This window comes from Dermacentor andersoni, chromosome 2 (assembly GCF_023375885.2).
Source record: "Dermacentor andersoni chromosome 2, qqDerAnde1_hic_scaffold, whole genome shotgun sequence".
NCBI lineage: Eukaryota > Metazoa > Arthropoda > Arachnida > Ixodida > Ixodidae > Dermacentor > Dermacentor andersoni.
This window is the reverse complement of record NC_092815.1, coordinates 50,551,234-50,573,852: the sequence shown is the minus strand read 5'-3', so window position 1 is coordinate 50,573,852 and position 22,619 is coordinate 50,551,234.

Below are 22,619 nucleotides of genomic sequence, written 5' to 3'. Positions count from 1 at the left end.
GTTAGGAAACAAGTTATTTCGCGCAACCATGGGCAGTATTTTATATCCGTGATCCAAGCTTGGAAAAATGAGGTGGGCCGGTCCGATATCATAGCAATCCTGCGGTATACAGGCCTCAATGCGGCTCTTTAAATAAGCTTTGTGCTATAGTACACTTCGTGTGTGCGCGTGTGTTCCCATTGGATTCTCACTCTCTCTGTTGGGCGAAGCTTTGTTTTTATTCGCCGTACACTGAAGGTGAAGCTGTGGATGAGATTGCCCGATGACGACAACACAATAACAACGACGGCGTAATGGAAAGGAGAGGCAAATGGACACGGCCTACGGAGTTTCGAGCCCTTAACATGATTTCGCAATAAAAGAACACGCCGTAAAATAATTGCACGGTCGTAGATGTGCGAGTGCCAGGCCCGTACATTGACGTTTTCCGTTGTTCTGTTCGCCGCTTAGCTGGCAGACATCTATATCCGTACCCCGAGTATGGGAGGTTTCGTTTGCATTTATTTCTCTACTTCCCAGTGGCCGGAAAGCGTTGCTACAGCTGCTGCAAAGGTTTCTCGCGTTACGCCGTAGACGCATTTACATTTCCCTCTGTACTTGCCGCCGTGTTGTGTGTAACAACCGCGATTTCTGTAAGCCGGTGCTTCGCGATCGAGCTCGTATAACTTCGCACTCGCCTATCGCAGGAGTTATCTTAGCGAGGGTACCAGGAGACAAGCAATATTTGCTGTACTTGCGGGGAAACTATAAGAAAATTAAATAAGAAGGCAGAGAGGAGCATAGCTGCTCAAGTTACAGCTTCTTCCTATAATATAAAGGACGAAGAAATACTGCGAGATAAAGGAAATGGCGATATAGAGGAGAAGTGGAGAGGAATTATAAAAACAAAAAGGAGGGCAAGGCTCGAGCGAACTCATGTCGCGTTGCTGATATGCCACCTGCCGGTGGAGCGACTGACCGCGCCACTTTAGGGAGGAGCCTTCAGTACGTTTCGTGGTGTCGTCTGTGCGTTATCCCTGCCGCGGCGTCTGGCCATCTGTACTTCCCTCCTTTGGTGGTCCCGGCGGCGCCGTGTGATTCTGGTAATCTGCCCGCATTTAATCCCCGGATTAAGGGCGGCACGTCTTAATGTCTTGCGCGGTTCCCTTTTACATGTGTAGTATACACGGGCGACGCAAGCGCACTCGTTCGCGGTCGCGACAAATTTAAAGAGGGGTGGCGTGGAGATAGGCTGTTTGATCCCCTCTGAGAAAGCGAGTCTTCTTTCAATCTCTCTCACTCTCCTTTTCTCTCTCAATCTTTCTTCTCTGTCTTTCCCGCAGCCTCTAATCTCGGCCGTATTTTATTTCCTCGCTCGTTCAGCGCCTTATTACACGGGGACGCCTTCTTAGCGGTGTGATTCGACGAGCACCGAGTAAAGAATTTGTCCCGCCGCGCGGATGCACGCGTGCCACCTTGAGAAGCGAAGGAAAAGTCGCGGCCGACGGTCGACGCCGCCGCTGTTTCCTGTCCTTTGGCGACACCGACCCGGCCGCTTGCGATTCTTCCGCTTTCCGACTGTACGTAGCACCGTGGAAGAGGGCACCTTATAGCGCATATAGGTGCGTGTTACTGGGCGGGACCACGAAACATTCCTTCAGCTCCTTTCCCACGCTTTGCAAGTCGTTAGAATTTACGCGAGACGATAATTTATGTTAGGGCGTTTAACTTCGAGCAAGTCCGTGGACTGTGCTCCAGTCGGAGACCGCATGCGCTGAATGCATACATGCACGGTCACGGAACGACCGACGCAAATTAGCAGTCAATAACCTCGCCCGGTCCTGTATATCGTTTGCTGTGTCTTCTTTGTGTCGTTAGTTGCAATTAACCACCCCGTGCTTGGTAGCGAAAGGCTAAATAGCTGAATGCTTTCACTGGTAATCCTTCATTCGTTTAACAATTTAGCTTCGTGGAGAAGGCAGCGTCATACTGTACGTGTTTCCAACGTGTCCACATTGTAATGGAAAAATAAACCCGCGGCGGTACTACATACGGTATTGCGCTGATGAGCTCGAGGTCTCGGCTTCAATTCAGACGCGGCGGAATGCAAAAACGCTCGTGTGCCGTGCATTGGGTGCACGTTTAAAAACTCCACGTGGCCAAATTATTCTGGAGCCGCGACTCCTCTAACGGCGTGTCTCATAATCAGGCCGTGGCATTCGCACGTAAAATGTAACTTTAGCTTGTAATCTTTCTTGTAGCGTTTTTGAGCGAATGTGCTAATCTTCCTCGCGTGATCAGTGTGTCCCATTAAGTGGGGGGTGTATAGTTCGGCATATGATCGAAATAAACATTTTTTGTTACTTGTAGCGCTTCCTGTATCCACCTTGTTTTTCTATTGCCCCTGTGCCTTTTAGCGCTGCAAGCATACCGGGTGCTCCAGCGAACACTCTCAAAAATATGAAAAATTGCCCATGACTGATAGCACAATTATAGTTCACGAGATGGTCATCTAGAAGAGGCGGACGTTACTTGCACAAAAAATTGAAATGTATAATCGATTAATTAATAAAAAATTCACTAATTACGTTTTCGACTAATTACATTATGGCCCAGATTACAGTTTACAAATTCTAGCGTGTGAGCCTGCAAGGCATATCCACTACAAAGGAATTGTGTGGATGACACCATTTACAAGATACGCGCCGTCAGACTTGCGGTAAAAATGCACTGTCGTTCCACTCACTTTCTTAACAAAACATTGTTTCATGCATCCAAGCGCAAAACTAATTGGAATGCCAGTGCATTTCTCCGCAAAGTTCGGGAATCAGTACCTCGAAACTGGTGTCATACTGAGAATTCGTTCCAGGTTGATCCTCCTTGCGGGGCTCCTCGGCTAGAACTTGTAAATTAGAATATGTGCCATAAGGTAATTAGTTAAAAACTGTTAAACACATTAGTGAATGAACTAGAATTGTGCTTTCTGCCACAGACAACTTAAAACAAAAATTTTGAAAGTGTGCGCTGCAACACCCTGCGCAATTCTCTATCATGCAATGCCAGCAAGCCCACATTGCTGCTCTAGCCGTCCTAAAGTTATTTGTCCAAATGCAATGAATGAATGAATGAATGAATGAATGAATGAATGAATGAATGAATGAATGAATGAATAAATAAATAAATAAATAAATAAATAAATAACTGTGAAAAGGAAAGAAGCGCTGACTTTTGATACCGCATAATTTTTACATTTTTATGACCCAAACGTTCTTATAATAGTATACCTCTGCTTTATAACTTCGTGTATTACGTGAGAACTTTGCGATGAAAGTTTTATTTGTTGTTGTTGGAATTATACGTTCTTTCGCGTGCCCCCCCCCCCCCCCTTCTTTTATTGCACGTGCGCACGTTAATTATTTACAGCTACATTTCGTTCCTAATATGTTTCCTGTGATATTACTTGTACAGAGTGAACCATCGTACAATTATTATTATTTCTGAGTTATATCTCGCTCTAATGGACATCCTCATTCGTAACCATTTGTCTACTCAGCATCGGAGAAATTTAAGGCATCTTTTTTGTAATTGGAGAGCGGTACATTTTGGATGGCTCTATTAGTGCTCAAGTTGGCGTCAAAAACGTCCATTGAAGAGCGGCACATTCGCCGTTGAATATTGAGATATACGCAATCAAAATCGCCGTAAAAATGCGCTGTTGACCTACTTACTTTTTAAACAAAACGATCTTTTATACATTCAAGCGCAAAAGTAACTGGAACGCCCCTGTATTTCGTCCCACACTCGTCACATCTCGAAACTGGTGTCACCCTGCTGATTCATTTCAAGGGGATACGTCTTGCAAACTCCCCGGCTACAGTTGGTAAGTTGCAGAATCTGCCGTAAAGTAATTATTTAAGAAGTTAATTGGTGAATTTTTTTTGAATTAGTGAGTTTCCGCCTCTTCGAAGAATCCTGATCAAGGAAAAGAATTATGTTACCACAAAAAATCTACCACAGTCGATTTTTAAAAGTTTCGGGAAACTTAAAGATGATCACCGTGCATATTGAACAGCTGCACACTACCAGTGTCACACAACCAGTGTCACATGCACAGTGTCACATACCAAGTGACCCAAATTGGTCCAACGGTTGGTTTCGAACCCGGTTCCCTAAGCACAGCCGCCCGATGCCCATTAGACCATGAACTACCCATGGAGTGACTCAAGTTGGTGGAAAAACGGTTAGAGACCCCGATAGATAGCTATATGGAGATGCGGGAAGAAAGATAAGGGTTATACGATCGCGTTAATAACACCTACCGGAGCGAAAGGACAAAACAAAGAAGGTATCAAATTACATTTCTATGATTTTTTTCTAGGAAGTATCACTTGATTCACGTGGTTAACTGTTGCAATTCCGGATATGAACATGCTTCGTGAAAGCTCAGTTAATTCTTTCCCCGCTCGTTTCCTTCGCATAAGTTGCTTCCCTAAGCACAGCAGCCTGATTGCCCATTAGACCATGAACTACCCAGTGCCTCTGCCTCTGAAAAGAAAAAAAGAAAAAAGAGAGTAGCGGAGAAAGTGCGGACGCTCGGAGCACAGACAAGCGTGCAAATAAAGTTTGGTGGCACGTTGATATCTGTATACATAGGACAACTAACCAGAATCCCTGCTTCACCTTACGAAAGGTTCATAATTGCAGTCACCTGAAAAATTAGAGTGAATGGCAGACAATTGACTGCTCGTGATTAACCAATGCGTGTTACGGTAGTGTTGCCGATGTGTCATTTATTATAAATGGAACGAAGTAAAAACTGTAGAAAGAATTGCGATGGAAACAATTGATCAAATTCTTGCATGAGGGAACTCTTTTTCGGTGGTGACAAGCTCGCGAAAACGGCTCCAGAACAATCCATCTTTTCTGGCACTTAAGAATACATTCATAGAGCTAGAGCCATTTGTCCCTTATAGACGTGAAGGACGTTTTTAAGGAACGCTTACGTCACAGCACAAAGCAGCTATTTGTCAGCACCACAGAAAACACGCCAACAGCTATGCGTTGCCATCGAAGTGCAATCAATTAGGAGCCGAAAGGAGACGGATAGCCTCTCTTAATTTTTTTTTTTTTTTTACGACGGTAGATTTGGTGGAAGTGTGGCTTCCGGATGGCAGCCTCAACATGCAAAAAGGTATTTGCTGTGTATTATAGAAGTCATGCGTTCTCTAAAAGGAATAAAGAGCAGGGGATAAGAAAGCCAAAAGTGAGCAGCAGCGAGGTGGCCAAGCACAAGAGAATATCAATGTCCACGACACGACTTCTCGCTTTTCACGCCACCGACACAGGCGTGCAGCGTGCTCGCTGTGTGCCTCTGTGTGCGTACGCGTTTAACCTCTCGTGGTGCCTAACCACACCGCGCCTCTCTTCAACAGCTTTGCACACAAAAGATCAACAAGGGGTGGTAGGGGCTGTGAAGATTCGGTGGTTCTAGAGTCTGCTTTCAAATTCGCCGCTCCTTAAGATCAGCCCCGTGTGCGAGACGTCGCAAAAGAAGAAGGGAGCATTCAAGGGGCCTTTCTATACAGCAAAGCCCGGTTTTGAGGGCTCTCGGCTTTTCAAGTGTCACTTGACGCCCCGCGCTCGGCCGAAAGAGAACGTGTGCACACGGGCGCGCGCGCGACACGACAAGAATGCAAAGAAGCCTCCTTTCCTCCCTTCGTGTCCTCAGGAGGAGGGAGGAGCCGCGCTATAGGAAACGATACCGCTGCAAGGGCCGTACAGTCGCTGCCGTTTCTGGCGGTGAGGGCGCGTCCCGTGGCGTATGCGGGCCTGACTTCTACCCGCATTTGATTTTTAAATTTTTCGCCCATCTTGAGGCGGTTCAAGTCGCGACTCCGATGGAATCCCGGGATATAGGAGTTATGCCCCTGCGCAGCTATTCTCTGCGTGTGTGCTGAGAGTACACACCTGTTTTGTGCTCTGTCTGCAAGCCTTTGTGCGTGCGGGCAAGCAACGCACCCTTCAGTGAAAGATGTATGCTTGACGCTCGTATATACGTTCCTGCATGCGTGCGTGCGTGCGGGCGTGCGGACGTTTGCGTGCGTTTGTGTATGTAGGCATGTATGTGCTTTTGTGTGCGTGTCCGTGCGCGCGTGTACGCACATATCTCTACGCTTGAGTGCAAGACGACAAAGAGGGATGTCTTGCACAGAGAAAGCAGGGAGGAGGAATATAGGCTGGAGATCGTTCGAGCGACCCGATATTATTATTGAACGGAGAGCGGTGCCCTCCCCGCGAATCTGTTCGCGTCGCCACTTGCGGTTTGTCGAGGACCGGCCGCGGCCCGCTTCTTTATACGTCGCTCCTTCTTGCGTTCTGCCCCGTATGAGCGCAGTTCTTCTGGTGCTGCGTTCCCGGTTGTCGCGTATACAATTACACGTGTTCTTCATGCTCCGTTGCTCATCGCCGATCTTGAAGCCGTCTCTGTAGACACGGTGCGACAAAGGACTCGCATTGCCGCGGCGCTCGCTTGCGCCTGTGCCCCGATGTTACACAGTATTCGGGGAGCGAGAAAACGAGGCGAGCATTTGGGATCTGGCGGGGCTGTCGTTGATACAGGGGGCGGTGGTTGATACAGGCGCGGCGCAGGGCGGCAAAGGAAGCGGCTGTCAACGCTGTCAAAGGAGCCCCCAGCGACGTCGATCGCCCGCGGCGTGCTGCTTACATACGTGGCCTTGTTTGCGACTTCAATTCTAGAGATGTGTCGCTACGGCACACGCGAAATGTGAGCGGGCCGTTCGTATCAGGGACACCAGCGATTCTGTTTAGCCCAGTTTGGGCCCCTTTTGCCACTCGGCGTCGTACACGTCCAAACAAATCTGGCGTGACTTGATGCGTGAAGGACCTTGTACCGAGGTTTCTTTGAGAGTTGCAGCTGATAAAGCTTCGTGGTTATAATTCCTTTTTTTCTCACAAATTCTGTCATGCCGCGAAATATATCGCGCAATGTTCGAAAATGATAATAAGGACTTTACGCGTGCGCGGTTCCCAGCTGTTGCAACTTCTCTCTTATTCTTGCGGAAGCTCTCCATCTGTATACAAATGTAGTGAAAGAAATCCATCCTTACACACCTGTATAAAGGCACGCAAAGCTAATGTGGAGGAACGTTGTCGCAGCTGGACATATGGCGTAAAAAAGAGTTGGCATCCAGATCAGAGTGAGTTGAGATGTGACCCTTGGTAAGCAGGGCTGTCAGATTGTTGAAAATGTGTCATAACAGAGTGTTACGCGCTGTCGCATGTGCGTGGACTGCGCTAATTGATTTTTTAATCCTTGGTTTCGGTCAGGCAGCCCATGACGACCGCACGAAAGCTCAAGCTGAGTGTAGTGTAACATGTGCAAGTATAGGGCAAATACTCGCCGAACAGATGCTCAATGATGAAAAGCTCACCACTTCTTCTTCTACTTCTCTCTTTCTTTTTTTTTTTTTTTGGTAAAATGGTTGTGCATGCCGCATTCCACGTGGAAGCTGTCCATCCGTGTCCTGTCAGCAAACTATGTACGCAACAATACATAATCATGATCATGATCCTGCCGCCATTATGGCGATAGAAAGAAATGTAAAGACTCGAAGATGAAAGTTATGCCACTGCCAGCGACATCAAAACTGGGACCTTCCGCTCTAATGTATTACGCTCGGACAAATTGCATTTTTTAAATATCATATTATTTAGTACAAGAGACAGAGAGAGAGCGAGAGAGAGCGCTAAAAGCACCACTGTGTTACAGGGAAGCCGCTGTTTAGGCCACTGTGCACGAGATAGTCTTCAGTCAGGTACGAGGGATGTAATGGAACCGAAAGAACATATGCACTGCAGTCATGGTTAAAGAAGAGAGAGAGCTGCAGTTAAGTGTTGGCTGTAGCATTCCTGTGTGCAGTAACATGTGATAACAGTACGTACTTTTGTGAAATACATGTCAGTGCAGAACATTTGTATGTCTGTGTTATCACAAATGTGTCATTACTGCATCCCCTGCCGCAGTAGCAATTCGCTATCTATACGATGCGTAGCGGCTCAAATTTTCGCAAATCTACGAGAAGAATTTCTTTACTTTCAGAACCACATCGAAGGCTTACAGTGGAGGGGGATATTTATTTATTACAGTAACTATCGTGAAAGAGGTAAATCTACGGAGATCCACAGCCCTTAATGCAATATTAGCTGAATGAGCTTCAAACTTGCAGCTAAAAAAATTCACCGACGATTACGATACTCCCTAATGCGAAATTGTAGAGAGGTCGGCCAGATGCCTCATTATCCGGCCGACCTCTCTACATTCTCCAATCATTAAAATACTTCTTCTTTCTTGAGCGCAGCTCTATACGTGTTTTCATATCGCGATATATTGGCTGGCGCAGACCGTCTGTCTCGTGCGGCACGTTGCGAACCGAGCGAAGTGTGACGTGACTGCCTCGCTAATCTGGAGATCGCGAGTGCCAGTGCGTGGGCGATGCGTGAGTGCGATTCACAGTAGCCGCCGCCGACAGACCTCCCATCGTCGCCGCATTAAGCTTTCTTTCTTACCCTTTCGCCATACCCTTCCCTTCGTCTTTCCACCTCATGGTTCCACTGCACCCTCCTCCTTCGCTCTTCTCCTCGGGAATTTCATCGCCCGCTGCGCTCCGCGTTCTCTTCCTCTTCACAATCCCACTCACTCGATTTTATCTTTCGCTGTGCTCGTTCGCTCGCTTACGCCGACGCCGACGCTCGCCGCAGGAACAGGCGCCTGAGAGCTGCGCTTTGATATCTTGGAACAGAAGTACTCCAGGAGAATCAAAGTGAAGTTTTGTTAAATAACCGGACATACTACGTGTAGGCATTCGCTTACACCAATTTTTGCAAGAACAGACACATTTAAATTCTCCTTTTTTTTTCTCTGCGAGCTATAATGGAACGGAATTAATTAACCGAAGTACTGCCCCATCAAGAGTGACTAAGTAGCATTCATTTTTTGTTTATTGCATGTGTACAATTTCTATGATTATCGTGTACTTTGTGTCGTGCAGACACTGCTTGGGCCTCGTGCCCGCAGTATTTTGCCAAAAAGAAGTAAATTTCAAAAATTGCCTCACCATCCCGGCTCTGCCAAAGTGGATGTCCAGCGGAGCTGGTGAAAACCACCACTACAACAGCTGAGGGGGGGGGGGGGGTATTCAATGCTTTATTGTTTTAGAGTAATGGTAGTAATGATAATTTAGAGTAATAGGTCTTGACAAGATGGTCTCTAGCGATTGCTATAGACGCCACTGTTGATGCACTCCGAGGCAGGCCTAGAAAGATCCAGAGCGTCGAGACGCCACGCTTTTGTATCGACTGTGGCTAGGAGTTGCTTTTACCAACGCCTATACGTTCCACATAGGGATGGCCGACACCGCAACATGTGACCACTGTGACCATGAAGAATCGGTTGGCTAAATTTTGTGCGACTGCCCGCAGTACAGTCCACACAGGGAATCCCTTCGCCACGAACTCAGCCAGCTGGACGGCCGACCACTATTGGAAGAAGGAATTATACACCATCGACAGGACCTAACGTCGCAGAAGAAGGCCGTACAAGCGCTAATGTGCATCTTGCGATCTACCGGCCTTTGTGAACGTCTCAAATTGGAACGCCCTTCGTGTGTGCATTTTTTTAACCCTTTCATCGCTGTCCTCTTTCTAACCCCTATCTCCCAACTCTAGTGTAGGATAGCAAACCGGATACTAATATCTGGTTAACCTCCCTGCCTTTCCTCTTCATCTCCCCCCACTCTCTCTCTCTCTCTAGAGTAATGGGAGTGATGGTAATTTTGACAGCACGCTGTCGCCCATAGCAGTGCTACAGCAACATTGAAATCGGTTGCTATAGGCTGATTCTTTTATATACGAAAGGCTTGGGACGTCACTCCCCACGTCGCAAGTTGCCGTCGGCGCGGTAACTTGCGCAACAGCAATCTTTACCGGAAAACACAAGCGGGGAGCACTACGTACTTCGCATTGTTATCAGGAGCGCCTTATCATCAATTATGGGGTTCGGATGATTGCTTTGTGCTTGTTATTTATTGAAACGTATGCTGTTCTGTATGTTGCATGTGTGATTCCAAAGAACGTATGCATTATTCGCTTCACTTTGCTGACTGCTTGAAGCCTCTGCCTTATGGGGTACGAGCCACTGCTCCTGGCCTTCCATTGCCGTCAAAATAGGCCCACATTCTTGCTGGCGGACGAGGACACGAAAAATTCCGACAATTTAGAGGCTAACAGCTTCGATGAAAGATATGATTGTCCTAAAGTTACAAATATAAGCATGTACCATTATCGCGTAAGCAAGAAAATTAAGTTCTTGTTAATTATATGTTTGGTGACTCTAATTTGCTTCGAAAATTGTGTCCTTCAAAGCGCTTAAAACGCCTGTGCAAGCAAATTTTGCGCAGCTAGCATAACGGTTTTGTTTATTTTTATTTCTTTAATAAAATGTGCGTACAGGAGAGGTTGGCATGATGGGTAATATCCTAAACTCCTTCACATTTAGGCAAAAAGTAATTATAAAGAAATTGGCCGCCTAAAAGAAACAAACGAGAAAAAAATCCATTTAAATCTTAGATCTATTCCTCGTGAGTGGCACTGTGAAAAACCAAATCTTGTGTTACGTCGCACCTGGTATATCTGATCACGAAGCTGTGGTGTTAACCATAACTGATGTTTCTTATGATCATCGCATTAAAAATCGCGAACTCCCAAACTTTAATCGCACTGATGATGAATCAATCATTGATTTGCTGGATTATTATTATAATGATTTTATATAAAGCATTTGTAGTATAAATGATCTATGGCTAGCTTTCAAAAACATTATTCAGGAATCTATAGTACGCTTTGTGCCAATAATAACTAAAAAATCTACAGGTACCAATGCTTGAATTACTCGACAAACACTACAGCTACAACGCAAACTTAGAAGACTGAAAAATAAAAAAATCTAAACAGGCGGGTTGCCCTTTGCTATAATAAGCCATTTGCAATAGAGCAACGCAATTGAAACAACAAACTGAAAATGATAAGGCAAAACACTACAGTGTATCACTTCCTTCTTTCATTAAGATGTCCCCCGAAAAATTCTGGGGGTCTATTAAGCCGAGTTCATGCCCTAACACTTCGTTTTCATTTAATGTACACTTTCGGGGTGATGACTCTGCGGTTTGCAGTGATTTAAATGACCATTTCAAATTTGTTTTTACGAGAGATAATTATCTTCCAATGTTCAATATGTCTTTACCACGCATGCCGGATGGGAAAATTCTGAGCACGGCATTTTAAATCTTTTCCTAAAACTAGATGTTAAAAAGTCTCCCGAACCGGATGATATCCCAAATGCTTTGTTTAAAAAGGTGTGCAGAATGATGTGATGTATGCAGTAAGTCTCTGAAAGATGGTGTATTGCCTGACGACTGGAGGGGAGCCAGAATAAAACCATTGCACAAATCCAGTGACAAATCAATTGTCACAAATTAGCAACCCATTTCATTAAAAACTACTTCTTGTAAGATTTTTGAGAACGTAATTTATAAACATATAATTGATTTTCTTGAACATAAAGTGCTATCTAACGCTCAACACGTCTTTAGACGAGGTTACTCATCTAGCACACAATAATTTGGAATTATGCATGATTTCGCAGCTGCAATAAATAAAGGAAAACAGACGTTCTATAAACGGATTTTAGCAAGGCATTTCACAAAGACTCACAATAAACTACTACATAAATTAGGTTTTGTAATAACGAATCACAAGCTGCTAGCATGGATTAGAGCTTACCTTTCGAACCGCTATCAGTGTGTTTCCCGAAACGGCTCTTCCTCAAATAGAGTTGGCGTTTATTCTGGCGGTCCCCAGAGGTCTGTACCTAGGCCTCTGTTGTTTCTGATTTTTATAAATGGCATCATTACTGACATTAATGTTGATATCAAGCTATTTGCGGACGACTGCGTGATTTATGAAACGGTTAGTTCAATTGAGGATCAAGTCAGGCTAAATGATAACCTCCAAAAAATCATATCATGGTGAGATGCGGCAGATGACCATTAGTTCTGAAAAAAAAAACCGTCTTTATGCAAATAACTAATAAGAAGCCACTACTCTTTCCTTATCGTGCAAACGGCATTACGCTCTCAGAGGTAAGAGAATTTAAATATTTAGGTTTACGGGGGGGGGGGGGGGGGGGGGAATCACAAATAATCTATCATTGCCGGACGAAGCACATAGACGTGGTTACAAGTAATGCACTACGTAAATTGTTTTTCCCGAGACGCTCTTTAAAGTTATCCACGCCTGCTTTACGTCTCCTTGCATATCAGTCTATTATATGTCCTATGCTTGAGTATGCAGTACCAATTTGGGACCCGTACACAAAGACAAACATCAGCAAACTGGAAAGAATACAAAAGAAAGGTTGTCCAATATATTTATAGTTCTTACCTGCGTACGTTAGTTACTGAACTTATCAAGCGAAGGGGATTACCTTCAGTTATGAACAGAAATTGAGTTTGTCGACTAAAGTTCTTCTACCAGATAGTAAAAGAATATTATAACACAGCTACATCACATATGATCACTTACTCCGAAGGCTACGTTACAAGGCAACGACATTCCTTTACAATAACACCTTTAGTTTCACGTAATAGCTGCTTTAAGTACTGTTTTATTCCCAGAACCATTGTAGAATTGAATAGCCTTGCCGACGATGTTGTAACCCAGGATTCATTGTCTTCATTTGAGAAATATTTACAATAATGGATAGAATTGAACAAGCTCTCAGGAACGGAGGAAGCCTAAAAGCAGAGAAGAAGAAACTAGGAATTGGCAAAAATCAGATGTATGCGCTAAGAGACAAAGCCGGCAATATCATTACTAATATGGATGAGATAGTTCAAGTGGCTGAGGAGTTCTATAGAGATTTATACAGTAGGAGTGGAACCCACGATGATAATGGAAGAGAGAATAGTCTAGAGGAATTCGAAATCCCACAAGTAACGCCGGAAGAAGTAAGGAAAGCCTTGGGAGCTATGCAAAGGGGGAAGGCAGCTGGGGAGGATCAGGTAACAGCAGATTTGTTGAAGGACGGTAGGCAGATTGTTCTAGAAAACCTGGCCACCCTGTATACACAATGCCTCATGACCTCGAGCGTACCGGAATCTTGGAAGAACGCTAACATAATCCTAATCCATAAGAAAGGAGACACCAAAGACTTGAAAAATTATAGACCGATCAGCTTACTGTCCGTTGCCTACAAAGTATTTACTAAGGTAATTGCAAATAGAATCAGGAACACCTTAGACTTCCGTCAACCAAAGGACCAGGCAGGATTCCGTAAAGGCTACTCAACAATAGATCATATTCCCACTATCAATCAGGTGATAGAGAAATGTGCGGAATATAACCAACCATTATATATAGCTTTCATTGATTATGAGAAAGCGTTTGATTCAGTCGAAACCTCAGCAGTCATGGAGGCACTGCGGAATCAGGGTATAGACGAGCCGTACGTAAAAATACTGAAAGATATCTATAGCGGCTCCACAGCCACTGTAGTCCTCCATAAAGAAAGCAACAAAATCCCTATAAAGAAAGGCGTCAGGCAGGGAGATACGATCTCTCCAATGCTATTCACAGCATGTTTACAGGAGGTATTCAGAGACCTGGATTGGGAAGAATTGGGGATAAGAGTAAATGGAGAATACCTTAGTAACTTGCGCTTCGCTGATGATATTGCCTTGCTTAGTAACTCAGGGGACCAACTGCAATGCATGCTCACTGACCTGGAGAGGCAGTGCAGAAGGGTGGGACTAAAAATTAATCTGCAAAAAACTAAAGTAATGTTTAACAGTCTCGGAAGGGAACAGCAGTTTACGATAGGTAGCGAGGCACTGGAAGTGGTAAGGGAATACATCTACTTAGGACAGGTAGTGACTGCTGATCCGATCATGAGAGTGAAATAATCAGAAGAATAAGAATGGGCTGGGGTGCGTTTGGCAGGCATTCTGAGATCATGAACAGCAGGTTGCCATTATCCCTCAAGAGAAAAGCTTATAACAGCTGTGTCTTACCAGTACTCACGTACGGGGCAGAAACCTGGAGGCTTACGAAAAGGGTTCTACTTAAATTGAGGACGACGCAACGAGCTATGGAAAGAAGAATGATAGGTGTAACATTAAGGGATAAGAAAAGAGCAGATTGGGTGAGGGAACAAACGCGCGTTAACGACATCTTAGTTGAAATCAAGAAAAAGAAATGGGCATGGGCAGGACATGTAATGAGGAGGGAAGATAACCGATGGTCATTAAGGGTTACGGACTGGATTCCGAGGGAAGGGAAGCGTAGCAGGGGGCGACAGAAAGTTAGGTGGGTAGATGAGATTAGGAAGTTTGGAGGGTCAACATGGCCACAATTAGTACATGACCGGGGCAGTTGGAGAAGTATGGGAGAGGCCTTTGCCCTGCAGTGGGCGTAAACAGGCTGATGATGATGATGATGATGACAATAATTCTTTGAACAGCGTTACTTACGTTAGCGTGCGCCTTTTTTCTTGTGCTATTTGGGGTTTGTTAGGCGTGAAGTGTTATCTGGTCTTGTTCTGCCTTTTTGGTGTTATTGGGGGTTTGCTGTTTTGTCTCTAAATCATTGGTGCTTTGCATGAATTTCCTGCTTTTGATATTTAACAAGTTCTTATATTCATTCACTATAATATAAGTACTGTTTTTATTTTATCGTGTTTGTGCATTTTGATGTAAACACTTTTTATGTATCGCACCTGCTATGGTCTCTATTCGAGACTGCAGTATCCATAAATAAAAATAAAATAAAGAAGACAGTGAATGTGATTAAAATTACTGTTGGTTTAACTTCAAAGACTGTTTATATGCACATGACAAAAGATATCCAAGTAAACATCACATTAGCTATTCGACGAGTAAGAACCGAACTCATCACAGCACAAACCTATAGCTTCCTGCGTTATTACATACGCTCCTGATACTTATAATACTCTTACATCGCAACCAAGAGTGGCGCCAGTCAGAATAAAATTATTTGACGTGTGTAGGTGAAATTCGTCTCGACAGCCATCTTCTTTATGCATCGTTGTCTCTCTTTTAAGTATTGTAAATACATCGTTATATGGACTTCTGCAACGTAACCGGTTGGTGGAGGTGCGGGGTACCCACTAGAAACAACAACGGAGCTCCGCAGCGGTCGTCACCTCGGACTGGACAACATGACGGACGAAACAGGACCCGACATGGCACGGCCCGCATCAACGCCTACAACTCCCACGGTTGTGTTGGTTCAGCCGCGGGATCCAGGAACGTTCTACGGCACCGACCACTCGACGTGGAAGATTGGATCGCCACGTGTGAGCGTGTGAGTGCCCACAACCAATGGGATCCGACGATTATGTTGGCTAAGTTGGTCTTCTACCTACAAGGCACGGCGAAAGTGTGGTATGACAATCATGAGGAAAAGCTTAACAACTGGGACACGTGCAAACAGAATATGAGGAATTGTTCGGCCATCCCGCCGTGCGGGAGAGCACAGCGAAGAAGGAACTAGCGACTCGCGCCTGCAGATGTCCACAGAGTCATACGTCTCTCACATCCAGGACGTGGTGGCTCTGTGGCGTAAGGCCGACAGTGATATGGCTGAGTCAGAAAAAGTTGGGCTTGTACTGAAGAGGATCGCTGACGATGCTTTCAACCTGCTCATGTGCGAAAATTATGGAACAGTATAGGACATCATAAAGGAGTATGAACGCTTTAAGCCGATCAAGAATCGCGGCATTGCAAAGCCGTTCGCACGTCTGCCGGACACAGCGTAGACATCCTCTTGTAACAACAGGCTAAGAGTGCAGCGACCACCATCAGATGAGCTCACGTGGACAGTGCGGCGAGAACTTTAAGCCATGGCTCCTGCAGCTCTTTTTTCAAGCCCCAGTGAGTCGAACAACCTGCCTACAGCACCATTTGTGCAAGCTGTAGTCCACAAACGACTAGCTAATCTGGGAGTTCATTCTGTATGTGCCGTTGCCGCTTCACAGCTGTCTCATCCCCCAGGTCTATCAACTGGTCCGCGGTATCCTGCACGCTACCGAAATCCAGCCGAGTGGCGAACCGCGTACGATCGGCCAGTCTGTTTTGCCGGCCGGCGTATCGGTCAAGTTGCTCGCCATTGTAACAACTGGATTGTCTCCTCCTCTTTGCGACCGCCATTCACCAGCTATTATCGCCCCGAATAGAGCGAGCGTCGTTACCAGCCTCCACTGGTACCGCAGCAGCCAAACAATGACGAATCGTGCTCCTTGGAACAGTCCCTCGTCGTCATTCCGACGTCACTAGTCCCGTTCGCCACCAGCTCGTCGCCCACCGTCCCCGATGCAGCCCCGACGCCCGTCTCCGGAAAACTAAACGATGCAGCTTCCGGAGGTGACGCTGCATTGACGACTCGACCGCAATACCCTCTGATCACTTTGCCGATCAAACAGAACTTGATGAACGTTTTAGTCGATGGCGTCAGTGTCCCAGCAATCATTGACACTGGCGCGCACGTATCCGTGATGAGGGCCCAATTGCGCCGACGCCTGAACAAAGTTCTCACGCCCGCCGGATCACGTACCCACCGCGTTTGCTGACGGAGGAACGCTATACCGTGCTTGGTATGTGTACCCCTCGCACTAGCATTGCGGGGCGCCTAACGACTGTTTTGTTTGCCGTTCTGGAACGATGCCCTTACGACGTTATACTCGGCTTAGACTTTTTATAGTCCCCTTCAGCCCTCTTTGCGCGTCTAGTGTCATCCAGCTTGAACTGCCCCACGGCTGCTATAGTCCACCAGTCACACAACCACGGTTATGCTTTCCCGAAAACATCCGCCTGTCACAATACTGCAACAGGCATACTGCTGTATTTATCAAGCTTTATTTATTTATTTATTTATTTATTTATTTATTTATTTATTTATTTATTTATTTATTTATTTATACTGCAGCGCGATAAGCACTATAGCAGGAGTGGGTTAACACAGGGAAATTATACACAGCAAAATACGATACAACGATGACGTTGATGTGGGAAGACCGTACATACTGGAAGGCAGATACAAAACTTCGGCATGGGCTTGAGCGAATACACCCAGGTAAGGAATCCCAGTCTTCTATGGAACGAGGTAAATAGCTAAATTTAAAAATATTAGTGCATACAAAGTAGGGCATAAAGTTTAAGTTCTGATGACGTCTCGTCGATTACTGTGGCGAGAGGTAAGTATAGTTGATTTTTGAAAGTTTAATGGAAAATTCGACGATGGGGGGGGGGGGGGGGGAGGGCAAGAAATCTAATGATGCCTATGCGACGACGTGAATAGAGCAAAGTTAAATTCAAGAAACGAAGTGCAGAAGAGGGTTAAAAGTCAGGATCATAACGGTGACATATAAAACTTACAGCTTTTTTTCTGAATTGCATCTAGCCTGTTAATCTCACACTGCTTATAAGAGTTCCAAACGGCAGATGCATAGTCAACAACAGGACGGATTAGCGATATAGAATATACCCTTTTAGAAAATACTACGTGATACGCACAACCGCAGTTTCTCTGGCCATCTGAGCGGCTTTTTTCAAATAGCTTTTTGAAAATTCGTAAGGCATTTCTGTCAGAAGATAGGCCTTCTAGCTCAAATTTTTGGCGTCAATAAACAGCATTTGGGAAGACAGTATACCTCTTGCACTTCTTGTGACAGTTTATACATACATAAAATTTCTCGTCGCATAACGTTTCGGGAGTGGTATTCTTGTCAGCCTTTAGCATGTTGCATGGGAACGAATTTGTCTATTTGTTAAATGAAATTCTTCTTGTGCTAAGCCGGCTGGCTCCTACAGATCCTACATGTTCAGAGACGAAGAACCTTGAACCATGACCTCCTGCGTAATAAAACTCTTGCTGTGAATTATATGATATATATGGTAAAGAGGGTGCTAAAGAAAAGAAAGAAATCTTGCTGGTTCTTTTAGCCTTGGTCGTATCCGAGCACTCCTGGGAAGCCTTATAGGACGCGCAACCATGTAAACAACCTTTGCCGGACGATAAGCACATGCACACGTCTATAGTGTTAACAAAGCTGGAATTACAATGGAGAGCTGGAAGTACTTTTCTTCTGCATTGCAGCTTCATTGCCGTATTGCACGACCATCAAAGCGCTCTGACACCGCTCTCAAATAACCTGTCAAATGTGCCATTTGTAATCGTGCAAAGCTTCAGTTGATAGGGGTACGCGCAGACGGTGCACCAAATTTATGAAACGCAATAAACTCGGCGTAATGTGAAACTTCAAGATGCTGTCAGTGGCACAACGTCAGAAAGGTACCGCTAAATACTTTTTTTTCTTTTCATTCCAGGTTCGCGCGCAAGTGTCATCGTCGGAAAAGTCAGGGCCGTCAAGCCTCGGAACCAGAAGCAACATATTGGATACTGTGGATTTCCGAAAACCCAACGCTACATACTGCGACGACATGCTGTACCATGCTATGGCTTTTTTTTTTTCTTTGCAAGAGTGCCGTCGACAAAATCTTTCTACTGTGATATTCCCCGTTTCCTGCCAAGGACGGTCGATTGGCTCTATACACCCTTTTCTGCTTTCCTTTCTTTGCGCGAGCGGCTCGGTCACAATCTTTCCATTATGATATTCTCTAGATGTGCCTCCAAGGACGGTCAACCATCGCAGTACAAGTTCTAACGGCACTTGTAATCTAAAACATGACTTTGCAATGCGTGTTGCCACGCGCCAACTATATACACGCGGTTCCTGGTCGCGTCTCGACACGGCGGTGGCATGGCAACGGTAACGAGTACGTGTCAAGCTAAACCAGTGTGTTTGTTTGACGTGCCAGCTGGTGCCGACGGCACTAATCGAGCTGGTGGTGCTTGTTACTGAGGTGTTGCTTTCAGGGATGAGATTGTGCCATGCGAAAGTGGCAGAGTTGAAAATAGCTTTAGATTCAGGTTCTCCGGGTCGATATCGAGCCATGTGGCCGCGGCCATGTTGCAAATTCGGAGACGTTACAGAAATCATCGCGTTATTCGGAAACAGGAAAACAATTGTTCAATAGATACACAAAAAATTGGCTTTAAATGCGGAACGTCTGTTGGAAAACAACTACTGATCAGCGTGGCCTCGCTCTTCTGCCGAAGCGGGCATCAGTACAAATATTTGGTAGTTAAAACTTATTTTCATGAAAGGAGGAACTGCCATTGAATGTAGCATGAAGCTACAAATATGGGTTTCCCAGGAAATAAAATCTTTGCAGTTGAATAAATATTCGTCCCACCAAACCGGGGACCAACGCCTTTCAAAGGCGGTCGTTTTATCAACAGAGCTGAGCCGGATGGATGAGAATTCTATTACGTACGGGGCATGCAGAATCGCTTGCACACAACTAATCTTTTCTTTCATGAATTCGCTTTCACTTCGCGAACCTCCTTATAACTGACTTGCTATAAAAGATATATTGTAGATATTGTTATTGCAAAAATAGCATTTTACAGATACGAAGAAATGTTTTGTCAGTGCACCTCACTGTCAGAAATGTAAAAGTACTCAAGCGTCCCGTAATTAGTGAGCAAGCCGTTAAACAAAAGCAACAGAAGAAACTTGAGCAACAACAAAGCGTGGCCGGAATAACGCGTGAACAGTCGATTAACGATAATTTAAGTTCAAATAATTCAATATACACGTCGATCCACCTAAATATCCGCCTTCCGCAAGGCTGTGTAGATATATAAAAATGTACATGGGCTCACTACATTCTCAACGAACATTGAAACATCTGAACTGATTGCGGCCATATCAGAAGACTATCAGAGACACACGTTAGACATACTAAGCGGTTGCGCATGCTCATAAGCGGCAATATAGAGCGTGTGTTTTGTTATTAATTTTTAAGAGTTAACAGAATGCAACAAGATCAGCTGTGGCATGTAGCGCAATTTTACTACTTGAGCTAGAATAGTCTAAGAATTAATATGACACCTTCTATACGAGAAATTAAAACGGATAATTGCCTAATAACCAAAACTTTGCTACTTCACTATTCAGCTAATCGGCCTTATGGCACACATTGCCGTTTACAAAATGCAGCCAATCAATTCCAAAGGCATATCCACTTGCGACGAATTCTCAGGATGATATAAGTTTCAACATATTCGTTCCCAAAATGTGCGACGTAATGCATTGAAATTCCAGTTATTATTGCGGTTCATTTGTTTAGCAAGTGGAACAACAGTGCTTTACTGCGCAAGTGTGGCAGCAGTAATCTCAAAACGGGTTCTGGTTTCAAACTTAGCTACAAGTTAATGAGCGCTGTGTACACACTGGGTTTAATTCGCAAACTGCAGTATGATCCCTTCCCTAATTCGTTTGAAAGCTATATATAGTGAGCAAGCTTTTTCACTAGCACAATTGGGCATTCTCATTTCTTGCGGAAGTAATGTTCACCTCCGTGAATAATCCAACTCAAGGAGTATATTTGTGCTATATTATAAAAGCGATTAAAGAAATTGCTAAATTTAAAGAAAGAAGGGAAGAAAGGAGATAACGGGCAGAAAACGCGTCCTCATGTTCCGACAGAAGAAACACAGGTGAGCGATTACTAAGCAGAAAAGAACACTTGCTTTACTTAGATGGTGCTATGCATCTCCGCCATAGTGAGCGGGTTACATACGTACTAAACTAATACGCTTATGCACGTATTCGTGCACCCGATTTGTGCCTACCAATGTGCTCCGACTATACCGGGAGCGTGTATCTACCCTTAGAAGTATACTTAGTATCCTTAACCGTACTTTACCGTCGTTCCAAAGACTTCGAATTAACGAAAACCTACTCTATACTAAACGACGCATGCTCGTGCTCCAACAGAAGACGCACAGGTGAGCGGTTATTAAGGTAGCGAGTCGGGCGTTGATTATTTTGAGGACATCGGAAGGGTGCCGCTTGAGGACGACGTATCATGTACACTTCATCGCGGGATATGAGGAGTCAGACGGGGAAAAGTAAAAAAAGAAAAACACGGATAGAATACTTTAGTGTGGTTGTGTCCTCCAAAACCGCCGTCGTTTTTGGAGGCCATGATTCAGCATGAAGCATAAGAGGAACCGAAGGACTCGATTTTTTTATTACTTACAACCACATGAAGCAAAGAAATAATGAAGCCAGAGAAAATCTAGAGAAATTTACCCGGTAATTTGAATTGAAAAATAGAATTACTCTGACAAAGAGAAATGAAAGTGGATGCTTAAAGGCAGCTTAACGCTGGTGGGAGCGCAACCGCGGATCTCCTGCCTGATACGTGCGCTGCCTTACCAATAAGCTACCCTGGCGGCCATCTATGCCGTCCAATTTCTAGTGTTCGGCGTATGTATTAAACTGGGTCTATACATGCTTTTCGGAGTGTTATTCAGCGCCACTTAAGATCATTGGATCGTTGTTTCAACCACAGGCGTCACGTATATTATACGTGAACATAGGAGCAAGCAACATGCGAATAAACCCTCGCCTGCTCTAAATATACGGTATGCATCATGGCATCAGGGCTGCGAAAGGCGATTCAACTAAAAATAGCAGGTAATTTTTCCTACACTTCCTTGGCTTCATTGTCTGTTTGCTTGAAGTGCATGAAGCATGTTTAATCAAATACAAATCTTATATAATGCAAGATGCGCGGAAATGTCACAGGCTTCGTTTAGAATGCCTTCACCAATACTCGTTCGGTACCTGCAAAACATTGACACGTGAGGTCGAGTTAGGAGTCTCATTCACCTGCATGTCTAAGACGGATGGTGCAGCGAGACAGATGCGAAATCAGACAGCCGTAAATCAAATGTCAGACATGTGGGAATGGACTCATGTCCGCGCTTTCTTCTTATCTTCTGTATTCCTTACATTTATTATCATGCAGGGACGCTGCGCGGTAGAATTAAAGCCTTTGTTATGCCGAAGTGGCTATTATATCTGCGCATTAACCTGCCTTGACTCGAACCTAGCCACCATCCTTAACGGTTCGTAGTCAACCTATATAACGGCGAATAAATCAACCTCTGCTGACTATACAAAGCTCCGTTAAGGAAGCCGAGATGCTTGATGGCATCAATAACCGAAGCGCTGTCATGGCGTTGTTCTAAGCCTGGCAAAGGATGAAGCGATTCAGGCGCATTCTTAGCCCAGATGCACGCAGGAGTGCAAGGTGTTGGCGATCGAAGACAGGCATTATACGCTGGTCAATTTTCTCGCCGCCGAAAATCAGCCACACGTCTCACACTTCTCATCCGGCTAATCGAGCGCTTCGACGCCGACCGAAGCGACGAGATATATAGGGGCGGATATCTTTGGGGAACGAGCGGTCAGTCATGCTAGCGAGCGAAACAAGGCTTCATTCGCGGCAAGTCGGGCGGCAGGACGGTGAACTGGCTACGGGACCCACGAAGTGAGCCAGCGCTGCTCGTTCTATAGCCTGGCCAGCCACAGGGCGAGAGGGATGACCAGCGAAGAGAGCAGGGTCGAAGAG